Source organism: Antechinus flavipes, chromosome 3 (assembly GCF_016432865.1).
Source record: "Antechinus flavipes isolate AdamAnt ecotype Samford, QLD, Australia chromosome 3, AdamAnt_v2, whole genome shotgun sequence".
NCBI classification, from domain to species: Eukaryota; Metazoa; Chordata; class Mammalia; order Dasyuromorphia; family Dasyuridae; genus Antechinus; species Antechinus flavipes.
The window spans coordinates 209,712,661-209,740,082 of NC_067400.1; positions in this window are offsets into that span (position 1 = coordinate 209,712,661).

A 27,422-nucleotide genomic window follows, 5' to 3' on the forward strand; every position below is an offset into this window, starting at 1 on the left:
CCTGCTTCTGGCACAATCCCCAGTCAAGAGTTCATTCTGTCCCCTATGATGGTACTAAGAAGTCCCAATCAGATGTGAGATCAGGCTTCTTACAAGTTTCCTTCCCCTCCCCCATGTCCTTGGTCATTAAGTTGTACCTGTATCCAACTGAAGTTCAAAATATAACAAAGGTTGCCTCAGCAGACCCTTTGCCTACATAGTTACTTAATAGAAGCTGACTGCTTCTATTCTAACAGGCCAGAGCCAAGATCCTATTGGCTTTAGGTCCCTAATACATCTCCATTTAGAGCACTTACAAGTTTTAGAATCCCTTTATTGAAAAGTGGGATGTTTTATGCTTGCTTAGTTTCTAATTTGAGACTGACACACTTCTTCATCCCCTCACAAAAAGTTCAACTTTTCTTCCAAAAAAGAAAAAATAATATTCTTTCATTCTGTTACCCCCTTAAGAATATTAATCTTTCTTTTCCCTCTGATTCATTGGTAAATTTTAAAAATGGTTTCCTTTTATCAAATTAATTATTAATAGACAACATTTCAATGTACAAAAAAAAGATTGTATATGAAATGTGAGATATTTTAACATGGATTTTTAAGTATACTAAGTTCATATCCAGTTTAACAAAGTAGTAGCAAAATTGCCTGCTTTTTCTGCCTCCTAAAAGTTTTATTTTCTTCTGCATATTTTTAATGTTTTATCAATATCCTTTACTTTTTCTTAATAATTCATGTTTTAAGATTTTATAAAGTTCTTTTCTCCTGACAATCCTAGAGGGTAAGTCATATAAGTTTTGTAATCTCCACTTTACAGATAAAAATATTGAGGCCTTTCAGTTGAATACCTCTCCATAATCATACTACTAGCAAGTACAAGAGGTAGAATGAAACCTATAATAGTGTGAAATATTCTAAAGAAACCCAGATCTCTAACAAATATATCAACAAAGATATAAAATGGTAGCATACAGCCAATGATAAAGAAAAAACAAAAAGAAGCAAAAACAAGATTCCCCTTCCAGTTCAGGATTTTACAAGAAGGCAGATAGAGGTCTGTATTTACTCAAAGGCAGACTGGGTGATGGCAATTTCATTCAGTTAATCAGTTAGTAAACTAATATTTATTAAGTGCCTACTATATGCCAAACATTATTAAATACTGGGAATGCAAAGAAAGACAAAAGATAGCCAGCCACCGCTCTCAAAGAACTGATGTTCCAGTGATATAAGATGGAAGTCAAATTTCAAGGGACTGAGTTAAAAAAAAATTTGATTTGTGTTTCACATTTTTTATTTCTATGCAAGAGAAATTTTTGTAGAGGTTAAGAAATGAGCCAGTAGAAAGGGAATGAAAATTAGTGAGTAGAATGATCAATAGTTTGACATCCTAGAAGAAATGGTAGGGATTGAGGTTAAGGACCAAAGAGGAGGAATTAGCCTTCACAAAGGTTACTTCCTTCAAGAAAAGTATAGCAAAGGAGGAGAAAAAGAGAAAGGAAGCAGACCTCTTTAGCAGATTAAATGACAATACACTAGAAATAGTATACATTGGAGAGAGTGATAGAAGTTGAGATGGGATGAGATTTTAAAGGGATAGTCAGGTTTTTAATGGTCCAAGAAGTCAAAGTGTCCACTAAGGAGAGTTTCTTAACATTTGAGTACAGGTTCTGGGGGGACAGAAAAAGATAATGAATAGGGAGAGATAGGACTGAAGTAGAAAGAGATAATATTATTGAGAAATGTATGAAACTTTTCATCTTGGTAGGTGGAGATTATGAAGAATAGGATTTAGGAGAAGGATTGGGATTTGCTAAAGAGAGGGCAAATAATTGTACCAAATAGAGAGAAGTTTCTAAAATAAGTCAGTCTCAAGGTTGGTGTGTTGAAATCTTTGCAGAATCCTATGCCTAAAGTTCTTCCCACTCAGATGATTACCATGAGGGAGGCCTTGAAGATTATATTTTTAGGGGGTGCTAGATATGGAAGGTTTTTGCCAGTTCTTCTCTATGATAGTTTCCATAGATGTGATTGCCCAGAGGAAGACCAAATATTACAAAATTAAATGTCTCAGAACTTGAGGAATCATGAAAAAATATAAGGCAAAAAATGTCTTACTAGGTGAAGAGCAACAGGCTGAAGTTACTATTCCAAAGAATGAAATTCTTTAACATTATTTCATCGTAGTCACTGAAGCACTGCAAAGGAAGAAAATGCAACTAATCAATTATAGCTGCTGAAATTGAATGTTGTATTGCTTGTAATCTTTGGAGTTTAAAATAAAATCTGTTTTTTTTTAAATCCAGAGATAGATCAAAATGACAAATAGTATAGAAAATATCTTCATTTTCAATTAACATCATTCCAGGTTTTAGAACAACATAACCTCCCATTCCTCCTCTTCTCTTGCTCTTCTTCCCCCTGTCCAATTTGACCATAAAACTGTCATGGAAAGAAAACTGATGTGATGTTTACAGACTGAATAGCTTCATGGGATACTATCAACATGTTTGGACTCAAAGATTTACCTTTCAGGAGGCACATAAATTATATGCAGTGGCATGCAGAGTACTAAAGGAGAAGTGCATTAAAATGCATTTTGCAGAATGAATAGTCAGCCATAGTGCTATTGGTCAGTATTTATTGAATACTCCCAAGATGCTAAGATCTTTCCCAATTTCTCCTGATTGCTTGTGACTCTCATACTGAAAAAACTATTTCCTTTCACCCCATCAAATTGTTTGTGATCGGCTCAAGGATGAATAGAATTACAAAATGCAATATATCACCCGAATCAAAATTGACAAGGACAAGACTACCCAGACTTTATTGCTAGAGTAAATGACAAAGAACCTGGGGTTATCATGTTCTCACATCATCCAGTGGTAAAGGAGAATATCTATCTACAAATAACACCCATCTTCTGGATTCCCGTAATGGAAGAGAGATCTCTTTTGGAAAAGTAAACTTTGTCTATAGAATTAGGAAACCCATGATTGAGTTGTTGAGATGACCTATGGTCATTTCTCTCTTTTGAATGGACTCTGCCTTGTCATTAAATATATGAGGTTATCTGAGGATGACATTTGCATTTATCCTTATATGACTTACTGTCCTGCCTACAACAGAAGAATTTTTCCATAAAGAGTCCTGTCTAAAGCTCACTCCCATCTCTACTTTCATCACCTCTTAGTGCATAATGGAGCAAAAAAAAAGTGAATAAGACAGCTTGAGTAAATCAGCTCTGATATCTACTTAATATATTTACCTGAGTAAATTATTTTATTAAATTACCTGAAGAGGTAATTTAACTACTCTATATCCATATGAGGTTACCTAAAAATGGAGAAGCAGATTATGAATGGAATGGATAAATATGATCTGGGATCTGGTCCATGTCTGTGGAGAAGAGGAGAACCAAAATTGATGTCTATACTACCAGCATAGAATGAGAGGGAGGAAGGGAAGGATGTACCACAAATTTAGCATTTTTTCCCTCTACTGTCTAAGTGGGGTTGGGAGGAATCAAAGAGAATTATATCTATCTGACATCCCTCAAATATCTCAGAGTCCACAGGCATGAGTCTGCATTCAGAAGTAAATCACTTACCTGACACATCTAAGTGGAAAAGAGTGGACCTTTAGATTACACTTGCCAACTTTGCTACTTCCTACAAAATGGAGAATATGAAAGACTATCACAAGTAGCAAAGAGCAAGTAAGTGCATCTGTCTGAGCAAAAGAGTAAACAGAAATTGGAGGACTTCTATATATTAGAATGTAATAAGTTATACAAGAGAGAATGAGGTTTTTAATTGAGAGTAAGATAATAACTCAACTCAAACTAGGAGAAAAGATCTCACTCAAGAAGGTCCATTCTAACCTCTATAGAGATAAGTTGGAAATCAAGGAAATGAATAAGCTAGCTTCTCATACATATCTACTGTTTCTTTCTCCATATGTCCTTTCTAATGAATATCTGGAATCATGTGTACCTTTCTTTCCCTTTGAGACTGCTAGATGGTACCATAGTATAGAGTCAGGAAATCAGGAAAACCCAAGTTCAAATGTGATCTCAGACACTTATTAGTTAGGTAACTCTAGGCAAGTCCCTTTCCCTCTGTCTACCTCAGTTTCTTTAACTATAAAATGAAGAAAATAACAGCACCTTCCTCACAGGGCTATTTTAAGGATCAAATTAGATAATATTTGTAAAGCACTTAGCACAGTACTTGGTATATAAGGTGCCATATAAAAATATGTTCCCTTCTTTTTCCTGAAGAAATTCTATCCCAACTCCATAAGGATCTTCTATAGATAGTTAGTTTTAAATCCACGAATAGCATTTTCTCCATCAATTCAGTCATGTTTTCTTCCACACAATTCCACATTGAATCCAATAGGATTCAAAATTTCTCCAAATTTGTTGGGAAGCTCAAATACATCTTAAAATATCCTATATATCTCCCATTGTCAACATAAAAAGTCAATCTTTATGCTGTAAAGTACCATCTAAATGCCAACTCTCATTAGTAGCATTGTTGTTATTTTAAAGACATCACTCTCCTGGCTACATAGTCAAAAGAAGAAGATTGTTTCCAACCACTCTATCGTCAGTACAGAAAATCTATGCATGATCCATTCTTCTGGTCTTCTGGAAGCTGGCCTGAAGGGTCTTCCACATAATGGATGCCATCTTAGTGAATGTAAAGATGCATGACACATAAGAATATCTGCAATGTCAGATGGAGTAGGAAGACATCAGGGCATGGAATTCAACATGGGCCCTATAAATCATAATTATTTGTGATGGATGTGTCCCTATAAGTCACAATAAATAACAGAGGATGAAGTCAATAAATTAATAAGCATTTATTAAGCACGTCCTATGTACCAGGCACTGTGTTAAATGCTAAGGTTAAAAACAAAAAAGGTAAAAATAATCTTTCCCTTCAAGGAGGCTGCATTCCAAAAGGAGACCAATGTGCTAATAATTAGGCACATATAAAATGTATAGAATAACTTTTTGGTAGGGGGTGAGGGGACTTGCTTTAACTCTAGAAGTGGTATGGTAGAATCAAAGGGCTTGACTTCCATTCCTGATTATAACACTTAGTACCAATTGAAAAATCTGCTTATTCTTTCTGGACCAACATTGTGATGGTCCCAACATTTATTAATACTTTCCCTTTAAGGAACTGAAGGATACATGTGTACCTTATGCAAACCTAGGGAAAAATAATTCACTGACAGAGCCTTATGTTGTTTATATTAGACAATTCTTCAATCAATAGGCCAATTCCAGCTTGTTAAGTTTGAGTTTCATTTGTTAGATTTTTTTAGCTTGACTTGGCAATTCTGTAATTGTATTACTGGACAATTGTTCTATTGTTCTGGGTACCCTTTCTCATGTGTTCACTCATTCTGTTCACTTGAAGCTATGGCTCTTCTTCCTTCTACTGCACCATGATTTTGACTTGGACCATTTAGCTCATCCAGCCACAATCTTGTCTGCTCTGCTATCTCCATGCAACACATAGCTGTCCCAGCATCCCTGAAATCAAAGGTTAACTCTTACCTTTCAGATGCAATTGGCCTAGAGAAGAGAGCTATCCCCTTGAATTCTGAGCTAGAAAAAGAAAACCAAAAAATTAGTCAGAATACCAAAACATACCATTCTCAAGTTAAAACATTTGAGGAAGTCAAACTTTTCTCCCTAATGTTATATCCAAATATCAGTAGAGCTAAGTCCCTCATTACTTTTCTCATAGTAGATAATTTTTTCATCTTAAATTGGTCTTAAAATCACCTCTTACTTCTAAATGAAAAACTACTAATGCTGACTCGCTCTTCTTGTAGTCCGAAAATGTGTTTCTATAAAATAATTGGAGCCCCAAGCCATCATAAAAATAGACCACACTTCATAAAGCAAATCCTGTTGTCTATATTTAACAGAAAAAACAATAACTTGCTAATAAAACATTTATAACAACAATCAATAAAAGGAATAACACACTGAAAATAAATCACTTTGCAGCACCAGAAATTGTGGTTGAAATGAACTGTATGCAAGCTATGGAGAAGAAGTTAGAAATGACCTTGAGGCCACATGGAATGCTTGGGTCTAAGAAGACACAGACACATCTTAAATATGTGACCATGGTTAGAGAATAAACTACAAATTTCATTGAGACAGACATCACCAAGGTGATCCTGATTAAAAGATAAATCTAAAATTCACGCTCAATTTATCACTTTTACAGTTACTAAAAGAAAAATTACCCAGTGTCAGCTTAGGTTAAATGAGGACAGTTTTTGCTCTACAATATTATTTCTGATGAAGTCTATTGTATTGCTACTACATGACTGCTTTCCCCTAGGTATTACCTTCTTGTGGCAAAGAAAGAATAAATCATGCTAAATAAAATCTGGTCTAAAATGAAAACTTAGAATTATAAGAATGTATGACAGGAACAGATGAATCAAAGTCACTTTATTTTATACATGCTTCTAATAACTTTAGTTATCCAGTTGTCCAGCACAAAGCAAATTAGAACCTGTTGCTAGACATAGTCACAATGACAGCAAAAAAAAAAAAAAAAAGTGACAGTAGACATCAATGAAGAAGACAGACGAACTATTAAAAACAGATACAAGAACCATAAAAACACATCACTCTGGAATCATTAAGTTTAGGAGTAAACAGCCCAAGGAACATGATGAAAAATGCCATTTATCTCCAGAGAGAGAACTGACGCACTCTCAGGGTAAATTGAAGTATATTTTTTTCACTTTATTTTTCTTATTTGAATGTGTGTTTGCATTTATTTTCACAACATGGGTAATATGGAAATATGTTTAGCATGATTTCACATGTGCAATCAATATCATATTGCTTACCTTTCAAGGGGTGGCAGGGAAGAGAAGAATTTGTAATTCAAAAAAATTTAAATGAATGTTAAAGCATTTAAAACGTAATTGGGAATTATCTTTAACAATAAATAAAAATATATTGAAGACAAAAAAAGAAAATAAATAAAAAATAAAAAGGAGTAAGCAACTTATACCACCAAGAATTCCTGGTGAAGAAATTCACTCAACCAATGAACCTGGTATCTTAAAAAGTTGCCTAGAACAAAAATGTTAAACAAAAATGTTAAACTTAAGAGGAACACTCTCAAGTATCTCTGGAAAAAGATTAAGATATAATTGGGAAACATTTAACAATATAAATCCAAATGCAATAAAATATAATGATAATATGTGATTATATAATGGCTATGGGTTAACTTAGAAAATAGTTATTCCCCTGCACCATACTGCCTCTCAATTTGAGAGAATATATTACATATTATAATACAATTACTGATGTAATTCCTGTCCCAAGACCCAGTGATATGGGATTCTTTCCTTAATGGTGGAGATGAATGCTCTGCCCAGGGTAAAGGGCAGAGCAGGACTGGTGAAAGAGGAAAGAGTTTCAAGTCTCAGTCAGCTTCAAGTCTTCTTTGTTGATGATTCAAGAATCTAGTCACTTTGGGTGCTTCTGGCTGCATTTTGAAAGAGGAGATGGAAGAGATGAATTCAATTTAAAATTGATGAAGTAAAAGATTCTGGGAATATGTGAGAGGAGCAATCTCCATCATGTCTCCATCCTCAGACTGGTATATTAGAGACCTTAGGGTTTCTTGTTGATAAAAGCAGACTGTCTCTTGGCTGAGTTACCTCACTTCTAATATACAATTTCCTTCACTCTGTACATACACATATGTTTATATCTTATATATGTACATGTAAGTCTATATATATGTATATATATATGTTTATATCTTATATATGTACATGTAAGTCTATATATATGTATATATACATGTCTCTGTGTATGTGTGTGTGTACCTTCTTTGATTTCTGTTTTGCTATCAATTTTGTTAAATGGATTTCCTTTACCATTCACTGTCAAGCCTTGGATATAGAACTTGGTATCTTCCTTATCCCCAATAATGTCAAAGTGATTAGAAATTAGCTCAAACCTGAACATATCTTCTAAACTAACGACAAGCAAATAGACATAATTCTAGCCTGATGCCCCCTCTTTTTAAGAAGAACAGAGTGGAGCAGAGTGGACTCTGGCTCCAACTTCCTGTTTCCTTTCCTGGCAAGAATGAAAGTCTCCCTTGAAAAGGGTAGAAGGAGAAGAAGCTAGAGATATCTATTCTACCTCCCTTTGACAATGACAGTTCTGCTCTACTGATGTTCATAATCATTCTTCTAAGTCATCACTAAAAGGTCCAATTTAGTATTCTTTATTCAATACTATAGGGAAAGTATGGTACATTTTAGAATGAATTTCATGAAAACAAAGTAGCTATCTTTGTTGTTGCTACTGCTGCTGCTATTATGGTTAGTTTAGGATAACAGAGTAAGCCTTCATTTTCTGGAAAATTACCTGTCCACATCACTGGAAAAATGAGTCCTTGTTGTATACTTTCCTTTGTTTGCTTAGACTTCATGGCAGCATTTTGGAAGAATGTTTACCCACATTGAGCACTTTAACATTCTATAGCCACAAGCACCAAAACCACCACCCACAAGAATTTAATGGCTAAAAGGAAAATGGATGGTCAATATATTTTCTTCTTTTGGAGCACTCCATTATTCTTATTTATTATGGCATTTCATAGAACATTCCAATCAATGTCTTCCTGTCTTGTCTATTTTTTTATAAAATCAATTAGTCTTTATGGTTTTAAATTTTTCAGTGCCTTGATAAAGAACTGGTTGGTTCTAAATTATTATTTCTTTTGCCATTTTTATTTGCTAAATACAAAAGCTGTAAACTAAGGCTATAAACAAACAAAAATAATATTCTATTATCTATGCAAGAGTAAAGAATTATGGTTTTCTCTTGGAGTCCAAGAAATCCCAAAATGGGAAAGAAGGAAAGCTTAAGATGAGGGCAAGGAAAACTAAAATTAATTTTCAAAATAATCAAAATGGACTCCTATGGACAATTTGATGGGATTTTTATTCATTTGTTTTTAAAGTATAATGGGTCCAGGAAAAGTCCTGAGAGAGATTATTTTTCCTAAAGAGAAGATCTGAGAACATCTTGCTATAGTTTTTATTTGGTCTTCAAGGAAAGGAGTAATTTCAATAAATGGAAGGAATCTATTCCAGGCAAGTTTAATGGAATAAACAAAGGCAAGATAGGAAAGAAATGAAAGCAAAAAAGAAGAAAGAAAGAGTAGTAGTTTAGCTAGAATATAAAAAATATGAAGAGTGCAATAAGAAGATCAGTAGTGTAAGTATGGGTTGTGGAAGGATTTGAAGGTCAGAATTGAAAGTTTATACTTTATTTAGTAGGGTATTACCATGGTGCCTTCCACCTATCGGTAGGTGCTGAATAATATTAGTTGAATTAATAATTTGGAGAAAGCTATTTTAGAATTTGTCCCATGAGAATTGAAGTAAAATTACAAAGTACTGAAGACAGAAAATCATGAGGACATTTAAATTATTGTTCTTAGGCTTAAATTATTAAATTGTACATTATTACAAATTAAATATTGGATCTGTTTATTCCTGAACTTCCATTTAGGTTATTATATTCATCTGTCACTAATCCTAAGTTCCCCAGAAAACACTATACTTTTTGCTAATATTTCTCTTTTCACATTTGAGTAATCTATTTCAGAAAAAAAAATTCTTACAGCTATGAGAATTTTTAAAAATAAACTAAAAGTCAATTTAGGGACAGAAAAAAAAACAAAAACAAAATCAATTTCCAAGACAACCAAAGAATGGGATCCTGTGAACATTTATATTGGTTTGTTTGTTCTTAAATGGCAATAACAAATATGGTTTTGATTGTCTCTATCTCCTTCATGAGTTTTTTTTTTTCTTGGTTTTCTACTTATTCTGGGATTCCTTAATGATCTTCTCTTCTCTGTGTCTATACCTTCTGTCCCTAGGAGATGTAATCTTTAGTCTCTCTTTTTCTCTTTCTATGCCTGTTTCCTTGGCTAGCTCAGTCACCCCATATCTTCCTCTGGCCACTCCAGGCTGATGATACCTAGCCCTATTTATCCCACTCTATATTCTGACCTTTTTTCTGAGCTCCAGTCACATGTCCAATAACTTCTCAGATATTTTCACACTGATCTGCTGCTGCCATCTCAAATGCAACACTTTAAAAACTGAACTCATCATCATGTTCCCTAAATGATCCATTCCCCCATCACCACTATTTTTTTCCCTCTATTTCTGTCAATATCTCTACAAGTGTTTCTATCACTCAGGTTCAAAATCTCAAAAATTCTAGAGCTCCTTATTTTTCCCTAGCCTCCCCCATCCTATGATTACATCTTTCCAATATTGCTTTTGAAATTACCACTATGTCCATCTATTTTTGCCACCCTTAGTAGTCCCCTGAAACCAGATAAATATCATTAATTGATCTTTATGCCTCCAGCATCTCCCCTTTTATATTCTGTATATTCGCATCAGTCTAATTTTCTGAATCATTGCTTTTATAAACTCATTTGTGAAAATTTTCAGTAATTCAACTAATATTATTCAGCACCTACCAACTAGGTGGAAGTGCCTACTATGCTAGTGCCTACTAAATAAAGTATAAACTTTTAGTTCTGACCTTCAAGTCATTCCACAACCCATTCTCATACTACTTATATTCTTACTGTTTGTTGTTTACATCCTAGCCAAAACTGTGCTACTCTTTCTCTATTCTCTTCCTGTCTTTCATTTCTTTTCTGTCTTTCAATTACCCAATGATTTCATTAGCCAGTCCAGATACTAGCTCACTTTCTATAGTTTGGCTTCAATTACCCCTTTCAATTTTGTCTCCTACTACTCTACTATAGGAATTTTAACCAGACTTACATACTTAATAGGAAAGCTCCTTAATTATTCTTTGCATATTCCTGCCTCTTTGCTTTTTTCTTCTCCTGGAATATCTCTCTCCTCCATTCTCTTCCCCTACATGAATCTAATCCTTTAAGAACCACTACCTTCTTGAATCTATCTGATCATTGGAGCTCACAATCACTTTTTCCTTTTCCATATTCCTTTAGTATTTATTGTCATTACAAATATAATATTTGTCATTTATCCCATACTGCCTTATATTGTCAATTATCTTCTGTGTGTGTTTGAACAATATTTGTGATAATCTTGATATAAGGAACTATTGGCATAGAAAACCCCATCTAGAAATGAAAAATTGGAAGCTGTTGTATACCTTAGAGTCTTAGAGAAGAAAAGATAACTGACTTACCCAGAGTCATACAGCTATGTATCAGAAGGAAGACCTGAACTCCTTGTCCTGAATCATTGAGATACATATACCTTGTCATTTCTATCACACATATATGAATATGTACGTATATACATATACATATATAAAGTATCCATTTGCATTTTGTATGTATGAAATATGTATATGTCCATTATCAGTCATTTCAGTGATGTCTGCCTCTTTGTGACATTTGGAGTTTTCTCAACAAAGATATTGAAGTGGTTTGCTGTTTCCACCTCCACTCATTTTACAGATGAGGAAACTGAGGGAAATGGGTTAAGTGACTTGTTCAAGGTCATACAACTAGTAAATTTCTGAGTCCACATTCAAACTCAGGTCTTCCTGACCCCAGGCTCATCACTATATTTATTGTGCCACCTAGCTGCCCCTATCTCATATAAACACAATTTATTATACTAAGAATAAAAATAATAATCACAATGTTCTCTCCTCCATTAGAATGTGAGCTTCATGAAGATAGAGATACCTCTCTTTTACATCCCCAATATTATATAGTACCTGGAGCATGTTAGCCCTTAATAATTGCTTACTGACTATTATATATTGATGATTGACTATAAAATTGTGATATTCTGTGATTCTGGGACTTGGGGTATACAGTGTAAACTCCTTGATGGCAAGGATTTTTATCTCAGATATTTTCATGACTCCCACAGGATAGGTATAAATTAAATAATTGATGATTAGAGTATCAGAGCTGAAATCAGGAAGACCTGAATTCAAATCCAGCCTTAGAAATTTCCTTTAGGGGCACTTTGGGCAAGATTCTTTGTCCATCTCAGTTTTCTGTCAGTAAAATGGTGATAATAATAGTACTTACCTCCAAAGATTATTGTGAGGATAAAATGAGTTGGTTTTTTTTGTTTGTTTTTGCTGAGGCAATTGGGTTAAGTGACTTGCCCAGGGTCACACAGATGGGAAATGTTAAGTGTCTGAGGTCAAATTTGAACTCAAGTTCTCCTGACTTCAAGGGCTAGTGCTCTATCCACTGTGCCACCTAGCTGCCCCAAAATGAGATGTTTTTAATTCTCTTCACAAACTTTAAAGCATTATTTCAATGCTAGCAATTATTATTAATTTTATCTAACACAAGTTTCTTTATGAAGGATAAAAATGTCCCTTAATTTAATCATAATTAATCAATTAGGGAAACATTTATGCTGAAAGTACAATTAAGATTTAAATTCCAGCTTTTATCCTTTCACTTTCAACTGTACTGACACTGATAGCATTTCTTTACTATTCTGCAGTGTGTAATAAGGAGTTTATAAGACATTAAATACAAGGTGTTGTTTATGTATGAAAAGTCTGAGAGGCATAATTTCTGAGCAATAATCAACTTATTAATTATGATTAACTAATAATAAAATGAGGTTAATGGCTTTCTCAGAAGCCAAAGATAAACCTCGAGGCCCTTTGCATGTTTAAATATCCTTGAAGAGTGGGTATTCCCAACAGGTAGAAATCAACTCTGACTGGTTAACAACTAATAAGAGCCAGATCATTATATTGATAGATGGCTTTTTTCTAATAAGGAGCTAGGGGATGTGACTCTGATCATGTCATTCTTAGAAGAGAATCATCTCCACCTAGACCACCACCCCCATAATCAAAAAGTGTTTTCAGTGAAGAGATTAAATTTTCTAAACAAATCAATACCAAAACTATATCCAATTAGCCTTACCCAAAATCCATTATAATTTAACCATTAATCTTACAATTTTCATAAGTAATTGTCAAATGATTTTAGATTAAATTTCATCTTATATGTAGGCAAACCTTAAAGCTTATAATTTCTTAACTTTCAATACTTCTGAATATTACATGTTGTCAGTAGGCAGCACCAATAGAATAACATGACAATGTTCCAAAGGAATTGGTGCCATTTTAAGTTTTAATAGCTTAATAAGCTTTAACAGCCTAAAATGGCAGTAAGACTTTGAGTTCCTGTATTTTTTTTTGCCTAAATCAACTATTACTAAAATAAACACCTTTGTACTGAAACTATTTTGTTTTCCTTTTCTTCATTTGAATAATTAAAAGATTCACTCTGAATTCATTGTGATGATGATTGCTTACATTTATATAGTCTTCTTGTTTCCCATACCACTTTAAACAATTGCTTTCTCCTATAATCCTCATAACTTCCTTGTGAAGAAAATATGGTAGGTATTATTATCCCCATTTTACATCTGAAAAAATTGAGGCTCCACAAGACTGTAGGACTTGTTTGCACATTGTTATACATACAAAAGAATAAGTCCTAGAGACCAGATTTAAAAGCAATTCATTTGTTGCTATCCACTTCTCTTCAGAGGCTAACAAGTGGCCTTCATTTAGCTGGCAAAGCTACTGTTACTATCCTATAAAATACAAAAGCCTTTTTGTTGACTAGATAACAGTTACATTTTCTTTTGTTATCTGTTTCATAATTAAATTAGTTCAACTCTTTAAACAGTTTGCATTTTAATTTGGAAATATTGCAATTTTGTTTTGGGAAGTACATAGATTTTACCTTTCTTTTCTACCCAAGAGCCATTGCATAGGATAAAGTCAGGCAGCCGCAAACAACAAAGTTAAAAAGCTTAATTAAATGTAATCTAAAGCAGACTTCAACTTGATACAGCTGCAGAGGCACATCAAAATATGAAAAACAGTACAGCGATAAAAATGGTTCAAGGATGAATTATTTATCAGACTGGTGATCTTGAAGTCCATTAAGAACTGGAGGCACAAAAAGCATGTGGGAATTACTCAAACTGTCAGTGCAGGCCCTAAGTCTTTTGAACCAGAGGCAAAGCTACAATTCTGACAAATCATAGGTAAAAAAGAAGGAAAAGCTATTTGTTAGTGGCTATGACATGATACTGTTCACACAAGAATTGAACATTTTAAGGTGTTTAAATAAAAACAAATGCCTTGAATTTGGCAGGCTCATTGTACAAATAAACATATTAGAAATTATATTTTCCCATTTCCTCCAATTTTCATGTCTCTATAACAATATCTCTCTCTATAATATGAATATATTAAATTTAATTTAATGTAGTCCAGAAAAATAATAAAATATTTTCAAAAATTAACATTACTATATTTCCTTATTTTGATTTTTTTTATCCCAGATTATGATTTTATGGGTATAAAGAGGTTCCATCATGGAAATTCTCTTCACCAATGGAGATCAACAGTACCTCTGTAACATGACTCTGGAAAAAGTTGAGACTTAATCCTAATCACATAGTATGTGACTTAATTCCAGAATTTCCTGATTTTTAATGACAGCACACTATTTTGCTATGCCAGACTCTGTATAATTTATAGTATCCTAGATTAAAAACTTGAAAGGATAACTTCATCATGACCAACCTCCCTCTTCCTACAAATGTAGAAACTAAGGCACAGAAAAGTTAAATGATTGAATGAAGTAATCATAATAAATCAATAAAAGGAAGAGAAACATAAGAAAAACTAGTTTTAAAAATGAATCTGCCTTAAAAATATCATGAAGTACATATTGGAAAAAAAATTAATGATTCTTTGAAGGCAACTGGATGAGAAAGTAAATGGAATATCATAAAGTGTTCGCTTTCCAAACTGCAAGGTTTTGGTCATTACTGGGGTGGTAACTTTCAAAGTAATATAGGGAATAGGAATGAAATAACTGTCATTTATAAGACTTCCAAAACCTCATTATTAGAGCTTTCAGACTACTTTATAGCATTTATAAAATACAAAGAAAAGGGTATTTTGTTTCACAATGTTGTTGTTACCAGCCCTTTCAGTCCTCTATTGCCAATATAACCCACCAACTTCATGACACCCATTTATCTTCTCAATTTGGGCCCCTCTTGAGGGGGAAAAATTTTTTTTTTAAGGAGAGAATCTATAAAAGGAAAAAGAATCATTTCTTTTTGCAAAAGGGGGTAAGTGTGGGGGTGGGGAAGGAAATCTCATTTTAACATTAGTTTGAAACTCAGAACATATCCAGGTATGAATCAGATGCTTAACCATAAAATAATATCTGGAAATACATTATTGCATGTTTATTTCCGAGAACAAGATATGTGAGAAAAGAAACAGTACCCAGTTTCTGACAGAATCAAAAAAAAAAAAAAATTCCACAGCTTTTAAGACAGTGTACAAATCATTAACTACAAAGGAGGATTATGAGAGGCAGGTCTAAGTGTGTGTAGAAGGACAGGATGTGTTCTCTGAATCAGAAAAATGTGGATTCAAGTCTTATCTCAGGCACATAATTTGGCTTTTGTGATCCTGGAACATCTTAACTTCTTATGGTCTCAGAAAATTCCCTAACACTATAAATCACAGAAAAATTGGTAATTTGCAATGGTAGAAGATGTTTTCTCACTAGGAGCCCCCCATATAAGTGAAGTCATAGGTTCTATGAAAAAATGCTTTAAATCACTACTGATTAGCGAAATGCATGTTGAGATAACTTTGAAGTACCCTTTCACACTTATCAAATTGACTAACATGATAGAAACGGAAAATTACAATTGTTGGAGGGAATGTGGGAAACTAGTTCATTGATAATGGAGTTGTTGAGACATAGTCCAACCATTCTGGAGAACAATTTGGAACTATGCCCAAAAGGCTATAAAACTATGCATACACTCTGACACAGCAATACCACTACTAAATCTGTATCTAAGAGATTCTTTAAAGTGAATAGACCTACATATATAAAATATACATCTGGACATTTGTATACAGATTATAGCAGCTCTTTATGTGGTGTCAAAGAACTGGAAATCGAGGTGATCCTCATCAATTGAGGGATAGCTGAACAAGTTGTGATATACAATTGTGATGGAATACCATTGTGTTATAAATAGGGAAGAACAGAACTCAAAGATTTACTCCAACGAAGTAAAGTGAGCAAAACCAGGTGAATATTGTACATAGTAACAGCAATAGTGTATGATGATCAACTGTGGATGACTTAGCTATTTTTACTGTATAATGATCTAAGACAATTATGAAGTACTAATGATGAAAAATGCTATCCACTTCCAGAGAAAGAACTGGTAGAGTCTTAATGCAAATGGAAGCATACTTTAGACTTTTTTCCTTTTTCTTTTTTTTAGCCTGTGTTTTCTTTCATAACATTATTAACATGGAAATATGTTTAATATGACTATATGTGTATAACATATCAAATTGTTTGCCTTCTGAATGGGAGGGAGAAGAAGGAAGAATAAGCATTTGAAAGTCAAAAAAAGTTTTAAATGAATATCAAAACTTGTTTTGTACAAGTAATTAGAAAAAATAAAATACTATTTTCAAAAATAGCACAAATGCCATTTTGAATTCTAGTTCCCACACAATTTCAATTTTTAGCATTACTGCTAGCATTACATTGGTTCAAGCAAATATAAGAACAGAAAAGACATAAGAAAACTAGGACTTCTCATTTTAAAATGGGTGTCCAGACCTGTGGCTTTATTTGGTAAGAAAACTCCCAGTACCAATATAGATCTGTAGCACTATAATCTTAAAGATTTATCTATTAGGTAACTTAGAGAGTTATCTGGATTATTGAAAACAAAAGTGTGTTCCTAGTTATATGTTGTAAATTCATTAAAAATCATGACAATACTATTTTTTCATCTGTATGTCCCCAATATTTAGAATAAATGCTTTGCTTAGAGTGCACTCTCTGAACAAAACACACTCTGTTTAAGAAAAAAAGAAGAAGAAGAAGAAGAAATAGAAATAAGAGGAAGGAGACTGGTGGAGAAAGAGAAGTCTTACTAAATCTTTTATCACAAATTAGATTCAATAAAGTCATAGATTTAGAACTAGTGGTACCTCAGAGGTTATCCAATCCTGTAGTTCCAATTTAGTGTTTTAAGAATCTCTCATTGGTTCACAACAATGGTTCAAGGAGTCCACACTAAGATAGATAGATAGGCAGACAAAAAGACAGACAAATAAATAAATAAATGAATGAAAATTTAATGGTACTTTAAGTAATAATTTTTCAGTTATGTTACAAATATTTCTTTCTTTGTGACAATTAGCATATTCATGTATAAATCATTATAAATTCATTTCTCAAATGTTAAATATATCATATATAATGATTTTGGTGTCCACAGAGTGATTATATCAAATTCTGAACTCCTCAAACTAAATGCAACAAGTTCTTGCTGTTTCTCAACATGGAACCAAATTGTTTTATCATAAAGGTTCAGCATTCAAGTGCAAACAAATTCTCACTGGATGATCAAATACATGTACATTTATTTCCCCTGTTATATTATGTACACCATGCCAGAGTAGCTCCCTCATTCCCCTCTACCATTTTATACTTATATTTTATCTGCTGTGTAATCATGTGATCAAGACGTTATAAATACTGGTATTCTTGCAGTGCAAATTTCAGGTTGTTTGAAAAATAATATCTCTGGAGATGAATATTACAAACTATCATGAAACCATCACAAATATTATGTAAAAACAAATCTTATATTGTCTCTCATTTTAGTTTTAAAGCTATTTTCTTTATGTTTTCTTTTTTTTATTATAGCTTTTTATTTACAAGATATATGCATGGGTAATTTTTCAGCATTGACAATTGCAAAACCTTTTGTTCCAATTTTTCCCCTCCTTTCCCCCATCCCCTCTCCTAGATGGCAGGTTGACCAATACATATTAAATATGTTAAAGCATAAGATAAATACAATACATATGTATATATGTCCATACAGTAATTTTGCTGTACAGAAAGAATCGGACTTTGAAATAGTATACAATTAACCTATGAAGGAAATCAAAAATGCAGATGGACAAAAATAGAGGAATTGGGAATTCTATGTAGTGATTCATACTCATCTCCCAGAGTTCTTTCCCTGGATGTAGCTGGTTCAATTCATTACTCTTCTATTGGAACTGATTCGGTTCATCTCATTGTTGAAGAGTGCCACATCCATCAGAATTAGTCATCATATAGTATTGTTGTTGAAGTATATAATGATCTCCTGGTCCTCCTCATTTCACTCAGCATCAGTTCATGTTAGTCTCTCTAGGCCTTTCTGAAATCATCCTGCTGGTCATTTCTTACAGAACAATAATATTCCATAATATTCATATACCACAATTTATTCAGCCATTCTTCAATTGGCATCCACTCAGTTTCCAGTTTCTGGAAACAAAGAAGGCTGCCACAAACATTCTTGCACATACAGATTCTTTTCCCTTCTTTAAGATCTCTTTGGGATATAAGCCCAGTAGTATGTTTTCTTTTTTTTTTTTTTAATCTTGCTGTTTTCTTTTTTTTCACTAAATAATATTTTATTTTTCCAAATACACACATAGTATCCAACACTCACTTATGTAAAATTTTATGTTCCAAAATTTTATCCCTCTCTTCCTTTTCTGCTCCCTCCCTCCAGATAGTAAGCAATGTGATATAAGTTAAATAAATGTTAAACATACTATCATGTTGTACAAGAAAAATCAGACCAAAAGAGAAAAACCCATGATAACGAAAAAGCAAATGAACAAACAAAAAGGTGAAAATACTATAAATACTATACTTTGATCCACATTCAATGTCCATAATTCTCTCTTTGGATGAGGGTGGCATTTTCTACCCCAAGTCTATTGAAGTGTCTTGAGTTGCTGAAAAGAGCCAAATCCATCATAGTTGATCCTTCAATAATTTTGTTGTTACTGTGTACAATGTTCTCTTCATTCTGCTTACTTCATTCATCATCAGTTCACATAAGGCTTCCCAGGCTTTTCTGAAATCAGCCTGCACATCATTTCTTATAAAACAATAATATTCCATACCATTCATTTACCATGACTTTTTCAGCCATTCTCCAGCTGATGGGCATCCACTCACTTAGCAATTCCTTGTAAAGTCATTTTCTAATTTAAATTTGTCCTCCATCTTATAACTGTTATATTTTCCTTTCCTTTCTTTTTTCTTTCTTTTTTTATTTCAAGCATTCATTAAAATTTTTTCCAAATTCTCTTTCTCCCATCCAACCTTGCCCCACCCATTGGAAAGGTAGGCATATGAAATCAATTATACATATCGGTGCTGTTGTTCAGTTGTTTCAATGATGTATGACTCTTCACAATTCCATGTAGGGTTTTCTTGGCAAAGATAGTCATGTGGTCTGCCATTTCCTTCTTGAGTTCATTTTACAGATGAGGATCTGAGACAAACTATGTTAAGTAACTTGCCCAGAGTCACATAGCAAGTAAGTATCTGACATCAGATTTAAATTCAGTAAGATAAGTCATCCGGTTTTCAGGTCTGGCACTCTACCCACTGTACCACCTGTCTATTACATATGTAAAGTTATGCAAAACATATTTCCACATTAATCATGTTGCAAAAAAGAATATACATACAAACCAAGAAAAATAAAGAAAAAAGAAAGAAATGCTTCAATGTGCACTCAAAGTTCAACAGTTCTATTAATGGAAGTAGATACCATTCTTCATGGATCCTTTGGAATTGTCTTTAATTATCATCTTGATCAAAATAACTAAGTCTTTCACTGTTGATAATTCTTAAAATAATGCTTTTACTGTGGACAATGTTCTCCTGATTCTGTTCATTGCACTTAGTATCAGTTAATAGAGGTTTTCCTAGGTTTTTCTGAAACCATCTTGTTTGTTATTTTTTTAATTACATTTTATTTTTCCCAATTACATATCAAGAAAATTTTTAACATTTTTACAAGATTTTGAGTTCCAAAGTTTATTACCTCCTTGTTTCCTTCCTCTCTTCTGAAAAGGATAGACAACATAGATTATACATATATAAATATATATTATATATTCATATATGAATATGTATATATATATAAATACATTTCCATATTAGGCACAGTTACAAAAGAAGAATCAGGTTAAAAGAAAAAATACAAAAAAGAATAAAGTTAGTGGAAAAAAATATGTTTCAATCTGCCTTTAGAGTCTATCACTTCTTTATATGGATATAGATAGTATTTGATTTTAGATCACTGTGTTGTTAGGAAGAGCTGAGTCATTCATAATTGGTCATCACACAATGTTGCTGATACTGCTGATACTGTATACAATGCTTTACTATTCTGCTCATCTTACTTTGCATCAATTCATACAAGTCTTTCTAGTTGTTTTCTGAAATCTGACTGTTCATTATTTCTTACTGCACAATAGCATTCCAATTATAGTCATATACTACAGCTTGTTCAGCCATTCTCCAGTTGATGGGTATTTCTTCAGTTTCCAATATTTTACTACAATGAAAAAGACTATTATATTTTTGTACAGATACAATTTTTTTTTCTTTTTTTATTATCCTTTTGGGATACAGACCTGAATCAAAAAGTATAACGACCACGTTAGCATCTGGATACCTTAGAATCAGCCGGAATCAGGATAAGCAAAAGTCCTTTAGTCTTTAGGGGTAGAAGTGAAGGGGATGGAAGCAGGATCTTCTTCCTCATCTACCACCAAAGTGACTCTGAGTTAGCTATAAGAAAGAGAAGTGGATTTAAGAAGTATTACTATACTATACTATAGAGAGACACCATAAGACATAGTGAGGTTAGGAGAGATACAATGTGGCATAGGAAGGGTTAAGGGGAAAGATACCATGAGGCAAAATGGTGGACTGACCCAATGGAGTATAGCACCCATGGGATGGGCCATAAGTAAATTTAGAGGGAGAGTTTATCCTCAGTGAAATGACTGGGATTTCAGACAGGACATAGAAAGATGAGACTTCCTAAAACCCAACAGAAGGTAAATTTCAAGGGTTTAAACCATAATTTGGATTTCTGACTGGATGACCTCCCCAGAAGATGGGATCTCAGAGATAAATCAATTTCTGTCAGTGCCTTCCTCAGGAATTAATTTTTATCAATGCTTTAGTTTCTCTCTGCTAATCCACATCCAATACTGAAGACTCATCAATTAGCATGCAAATTTGACTTCCAGGAGTGGCAAAGTGGAGCTAAGAAGCTGATCCAGCTCTCCCAGTTTATATCAAAAACCACATGAAACCAAGTCTTTGAAGAGAGTTCAATGGAAAAAAAATACTCTCAAGCTCAAGATAGATCATAAAAACTTCAAAAAATGTCTGTCAACATGGGGTGAAAAGGAGTGTTCAGCCCAGCTCAGACAGAGTCTGAGAAAGTTAGTGAGAAGGTCTTAATCACAGTACATAAGATGCAACTGAGACCCTTAGTTATACCCTTATATTCTCAGTAGCTGGGCAGACCAGTGGGGCAGCCTCCAGTCCCAGCTCAGAAGGCAAATTCTGGGAAAACAGGCTGCTTCCTAGAAAAAGCAGGTAAAGCTATCCTCTGCAAACACACAAGGGGCCCTTGTGCTCAAACCCAAGCATCAGATCTGCATAGGAAGCTTGCGACAGCTCTTCCATCCCAAGAAAAGCACTCAACTATAAAAGTAAAATAAATAAGTAAAAAAGGAAATACCAAAAAGAAACTAAATGAGCAAGAAAGAGAAAAGAATCTTGACCATAGAAATTTACTATGGTGACAGGGAAGATTAAAAAACCAACTCAAATGAGGACAAAATGTCCATGGAAGAAATCTCAGAGAGAGATATGAATAGATCTCAAGCCCAAAGAGGCTTCTTGGAAGTACTCATATAAGACTTTCAATGACAAATAAGAAAGGTAGAAGAAAAAATGAGAAAAAAAAAAGAGAGGTATGTGAGTCAACAACTTGAAAAAGGAAGGCAATTTCTTTAAAAATACAAAAAAAAAAAAAAAATCCACCAAATGCAAAAAAAAAAAATCCAGTGAAGAAAACAATAACTTGAAAAGTAGAGTTAACCAAATGGAAAAAGAGATACAAAAACTAACAAGAAAATCATACAGTAAAAACTAGAATGGGGCAAATGGAAGCTAGTTACTCTAGGATTCATCAAGAATCAGTATGCAAATTTGCTTTCATCTTTAATAAATGGCAAAATTATATATGTGTGTATAAATATATATATATCAAAGAATTATTTTAAAATAAATTTCTTTATGACTTAGTAGTAGTGTTTGATTCATGTATCTATTTTATATACTTATATAACTAGGATTATGTAAAAATTTCTCAGTTGAAAAGGAGTTATGAGCAGAAAAAGTTTAAGAAGCCCTGGTATAATAGACAGAAAACCAGTCATAGAATCAGGAAGATATAAGTCCAAATCTAGCTTAAGAATCTTACTAGTTAAGTGACTCTAGATAAGGCATTTAAACTTGTTTTGCTTCTCTTTCCTCATCTGTAAAATGATTAGGGAAAGATATGGCAAACCACTCCAGTATCTTTGCCCAGAAAACCCCAAACCGGGTCATAAACAGTCAGACACAACTGAAAAATGACTAATCATTTCTTGGAAAGTACATTTCAATTTAATTAACAAACATTTATTAATCATTTTCTATAGTAAGCAATATCAATTAAAAAAGACATGCTTACAGTCATTAGAAGGCTTAAATTCTACCAAGAGAGTATGGAATTTACAGAAATTGAGTCAAAATCTAGACTCAAATTCTGCTTCTGCTGCTTACTATCTATGGTATCCTAAGCAAACCATTTAACTTTTTTATAAATCCAATTCCAAGTCTATACAATGAAAGGAGCCCCTTATAGCTTATAACCCTTATACAGGATTCTGTGACCCAATTATTTTGTAGATTTATGTGAGATTTCAAGTTCACCAAGAAAAGAATAAATGATCTTACCAAAGGGAAATTCACTCTCTAGGACTACAGATGTTGGAAGTTAAAGGATATGCTAGGGTCAGTTTCACTTTATGTTTATAATTCAAAGACTTAATTCAAGCATTCAAAAATCCATTTAACTTTCTCCCTCCCCCCAGGGCTTCTGTTGAAGTATGTCTTAAACAAAATAAAATAAATTCTTTAATATTGTACTTAATAATCTTTCAATTAATCAAAAGTCGCCTCTCCTTATATGTCTAGAGCTACATCTTAGAGGGGGAAAAGATTACATAAAATACCTACATATGTATTTTTCATATTTATTATACATAGTATTACATTATATAATTCAATAATATTATTTAAATAAATAAGGTAGTCCCTATCTTTAAGGAACTTATTATTCTATTAGGAGATGATAACACATATAGAGCATCTAGGAGTGGATAAAAGATGGAGGTTATTCATTATAAAAGCAAGGCAGATGTTGAAGAGGTGGGAAGGAAATCCAGAGGATGAATGGAACAGAGTGAAGTGATAAGGGCTGGGCCCTTCCTGAAATGTGTGAGAATCACCACTTAGAAAAACAAGATCTCAGGACAGGGGTTTCTCCCAGGAAGGGACCAGATGGCTTGGCAGAACACTGAGGAAGCAATTAGTAAAATGGGTCAAGTCAGGAGTAAAATGAATATGCCTGAGGTACTTCCTAGTCCTCCCTAGTTGCTAGTACCTTCTTTCACTTCTTCCAAGAAAAAAAAAGTTATCTTGTGTCTGCTTTATATATTATTTGAATGAACATGTACATTTTGCTCCTCTCAAGATACAGGAAACTTTATGATTGAGACTGTTTCAATTTTGTATTTTTATTCTCAGTACTTAGCACATAGTATATGCTTAAAAATGCTTGTTGATTGATTGATTGGAGGGGGAAAATGGAAATGATTATGGGGTACAGGGATTGTTGCATTATAAAAAAGGGACTGCAGGTTGGATCTCTACAATCCAGAAAAAAAAAAAAAAAAAAGCTGAGAACAGAGATATTTTAAGGCATTTGCAATCCCAAACAATATGAAAACAGTGATAATTGACATTTTCTTTCCAGTTCTGATGTTTTAGAATGAAGAGGTATTTTCTAAAGCTTTGCAGATACATTTTGTAAATTATTGTTCTTAATATTAATAAAATGTGGCATTTTAGTGTTTTCAAAATTTTATATACATAATCTCACTTAATTATCCTAATAACTCTGCAGTTGGGAATCAGTCTGATACCTTTCTTCTCCTATACTTTCCTTCACAGCCTCCCATACATTGAGCTAGCTCTGCCAATGTGTATGTCAATATCATTATCAATATAGCGATCCCTGGAAAGTATACAGGCCAAAGTGAATCAACTTATCCAAAGTATTCAAAACTTCTATATTTGCTATGCTTCCAAGAATGGATGGTGTGATACTGGCTGATGGAGTATATAACTTTTCTTGGTCTTAATTATTAGGCCAAAATTAGCACAAACAGCAGAGACTTGACTTCTGCTACATCTCAGCTTCAGAAGCTGCATTGAATGCACAATCATCTGCAAACAAAAATCAGACACCAACATTTTCTCCAATTTAGTCTTGACTTTTCAAATAGAAAAATTTGCCAATATATCCTCCCTCCCTATATTAATCATTTCATATTTCTATTTGTATATATAAATATACATACATATAGATAGATAGATAGAAAGATAGATACACATACACATGCATGTATATGTATACACACACACACATACACATATATGACTACATATCTTCTATGTAGATCTCTGGCATTCTCCCTATTGTTCTCTTTTGAATAAAAAGCAAGTCTTAAAACCAGGAAATTAAAAATCTGTGTTAAATCCAGCTTCTGACTCATACAGGCTAGGAAGTCCTGGGAAGCTGGTTGGCATTGTGGATAGAGTGATTGGTCTAGAGATCCTGGGCATTCAAATCTAACCTTAGAGACTTAATGTCTTTATGATCATGGGCAAGGCATTTAACCCTGTTTGCTTCCATTTCCTCTTCTGTAAAATGAGCTGGAAAAGAAAATGACAAAGTATTCCAGCATTTTTGTCAAGAACATCCCAAATGAAGTCATGAAGATTCAAACAGGGCTAAAAAACCATAGCAATAATATTTGCCAGAGAGAAGTATAATCATACACACCTGAAGGCCAATCCATTTTCCCCATCTGCAAACTAGTTCTATTACCTGAGGATTACTCCCATCTTCCAAAAAATAAGTGAGAGAGAGAAGTTTAGGTAACTCTAAACTCACCTCCTTGCTAAAATATTTACCAAATTGTAATTGATTTATGTTTGCCAGGGGATGCACTATTAGGCCAATCAGAAGGAAGACAAATCTAAGTTTAAACCACTTTGTTGGCCATTACTCAAGGTCTTTGAGAGAGACCATTGACACAATTTATTAGTTACTGCTAGCCTAACTAATAAATTGATCATGCTCAAGTTATTATTATTATTTTTTTGGCTGAGATGGCCAGTCTGACCCTTTTATTAACAGTTTAAGTGTCACTGTTAATAAATTGTTATCTTGCCCTGGAGAAAACTATGTCTCGGCCTCCTTTATTCCAATTTAATTTACCACAAAAGATAAATAGAAAGTTCAGGAGAAATAAACCAAGAGGCACTAGCAGCTGAATTGGGGTGGGGACCAGACTTCTTAGAAGCATTTGAATCTGTGTAAGTTTAATGCAGGTCAGTGACTTAATTATGTTTGCCTCAGTTTCCAGTTTGTAAAATAAGCTAAAGAAGGAAATGGCAAACACTTCAGTATCTTTGCCAAGAAAACCCCAAATGGAGTCTTAGAGAATTGAACATGACTAAAAATGAACAAGATTAATGTAAGCACGATGCTACTTTGTACATATTTTATGAGGTGAATTTTAAATTTTCTTTTATCCTCTAGCTCTTGTAGTGAATCTAAATATATCCTAAACATCATTTTCTTCCCAAATTCTTTTCTGAATAAGAATAAATCTGCTAGCCACCAACTACCTACAATTGTCACATAATTCAATTTAACAAATTTTAAGATTGAGAAGGAAAAACATGTTATACATTGGCATCTTTACTTTGAGCATAAGCAGACTTCAGAGATGAGCATGCCAAATCACTCCTTGAAATGAAAGAAGTAGACATTAACCTAATGTTATTTATAATTCAATAGGAAAATATGGCGGGTCTTTTATTATAACTGATTTTACATGTCCTATAATAAATGAAAATTGAAAGAAAGAGGGCTATGAATTATTTCAAAAGTTTCATGGGTAATGGTCATTTTAATAGTTTTTGCTTCATCAATGGGGAAACCTACCTTCAGTTTCTTACTGGTGTTGTTATCTTTCCTGATTAATTAAGTCCTTTGCTGATACAAATATTTCTGTTAACTTATTCCAAAGTCAATACACAATAGAAAATGAAAGAATATAAAGCAAGTATGGTGCTTCCTTCCCATACTTGGGTTCAAGCCTTTATCGTGTTTTTGATTTATACTCAAAACCAATTGTAAATCCAAATAAAGCAAAATCCAAAGCAATCTGATTTCTGAATAACCTGTGTCACTGCTCTTTTCTATTTATGCAGATGGCTAAGTATTGGTTTACTATGCCAATTTATCCAGGTAGATTGAAAGAATCTTTTTAAAAGATTATTTTTCCCCCAATCTCCAGAAAATTATTGACTATTGGAACTTTTTTCATCATGGTCTCAGTGAAATAGTAACAGATTAGCAAATTAAATTGATGACCTGGAAGAATGGGCAAAGTATTAACCAAAAGAATTCAGTGGCTTAGAAAAAATTAGAAATGTCTTTTGAGTTATGTCTACTCTAGCACATGGCTCCCTATCCCTGTTTGGCTTTCAAATATCTTCTCCCAAGTGTTTTATCCTTATCACACTGAATTTTCCATAATCCTGAGAGAATAGTATTAAATAATTTCTAAGATACATATTCCTCATTTCTATGATTCTATTGTAATTTTCCATCACAGTCTTTTCCATTTCAACCAAGGAAATCAACTTGCCACTTCTAACCAAATTGCTTTAATTTGCTTCCATGTCTTTATGTAAATTGTTACTCTCTTTAAAAGAAATATGAACCTCCTCTCTATTAATGATAGAAATGAGAAGGTTATAAGAAATGTCTAGCTCATGCCTTCTACAACATCTCTGAAGAGTGATCTTCCAGGTACCATTTTAAAATGTTCAATACAGAAAATTCATTATCACAATAAAGTAACACATTCCATTTTGAGATGGTTCCAGGAGTGTGCTGGTAAATGTTAACCATGAGCTCTCTGACCAAAAAAACAACAACAAACAAACATATGC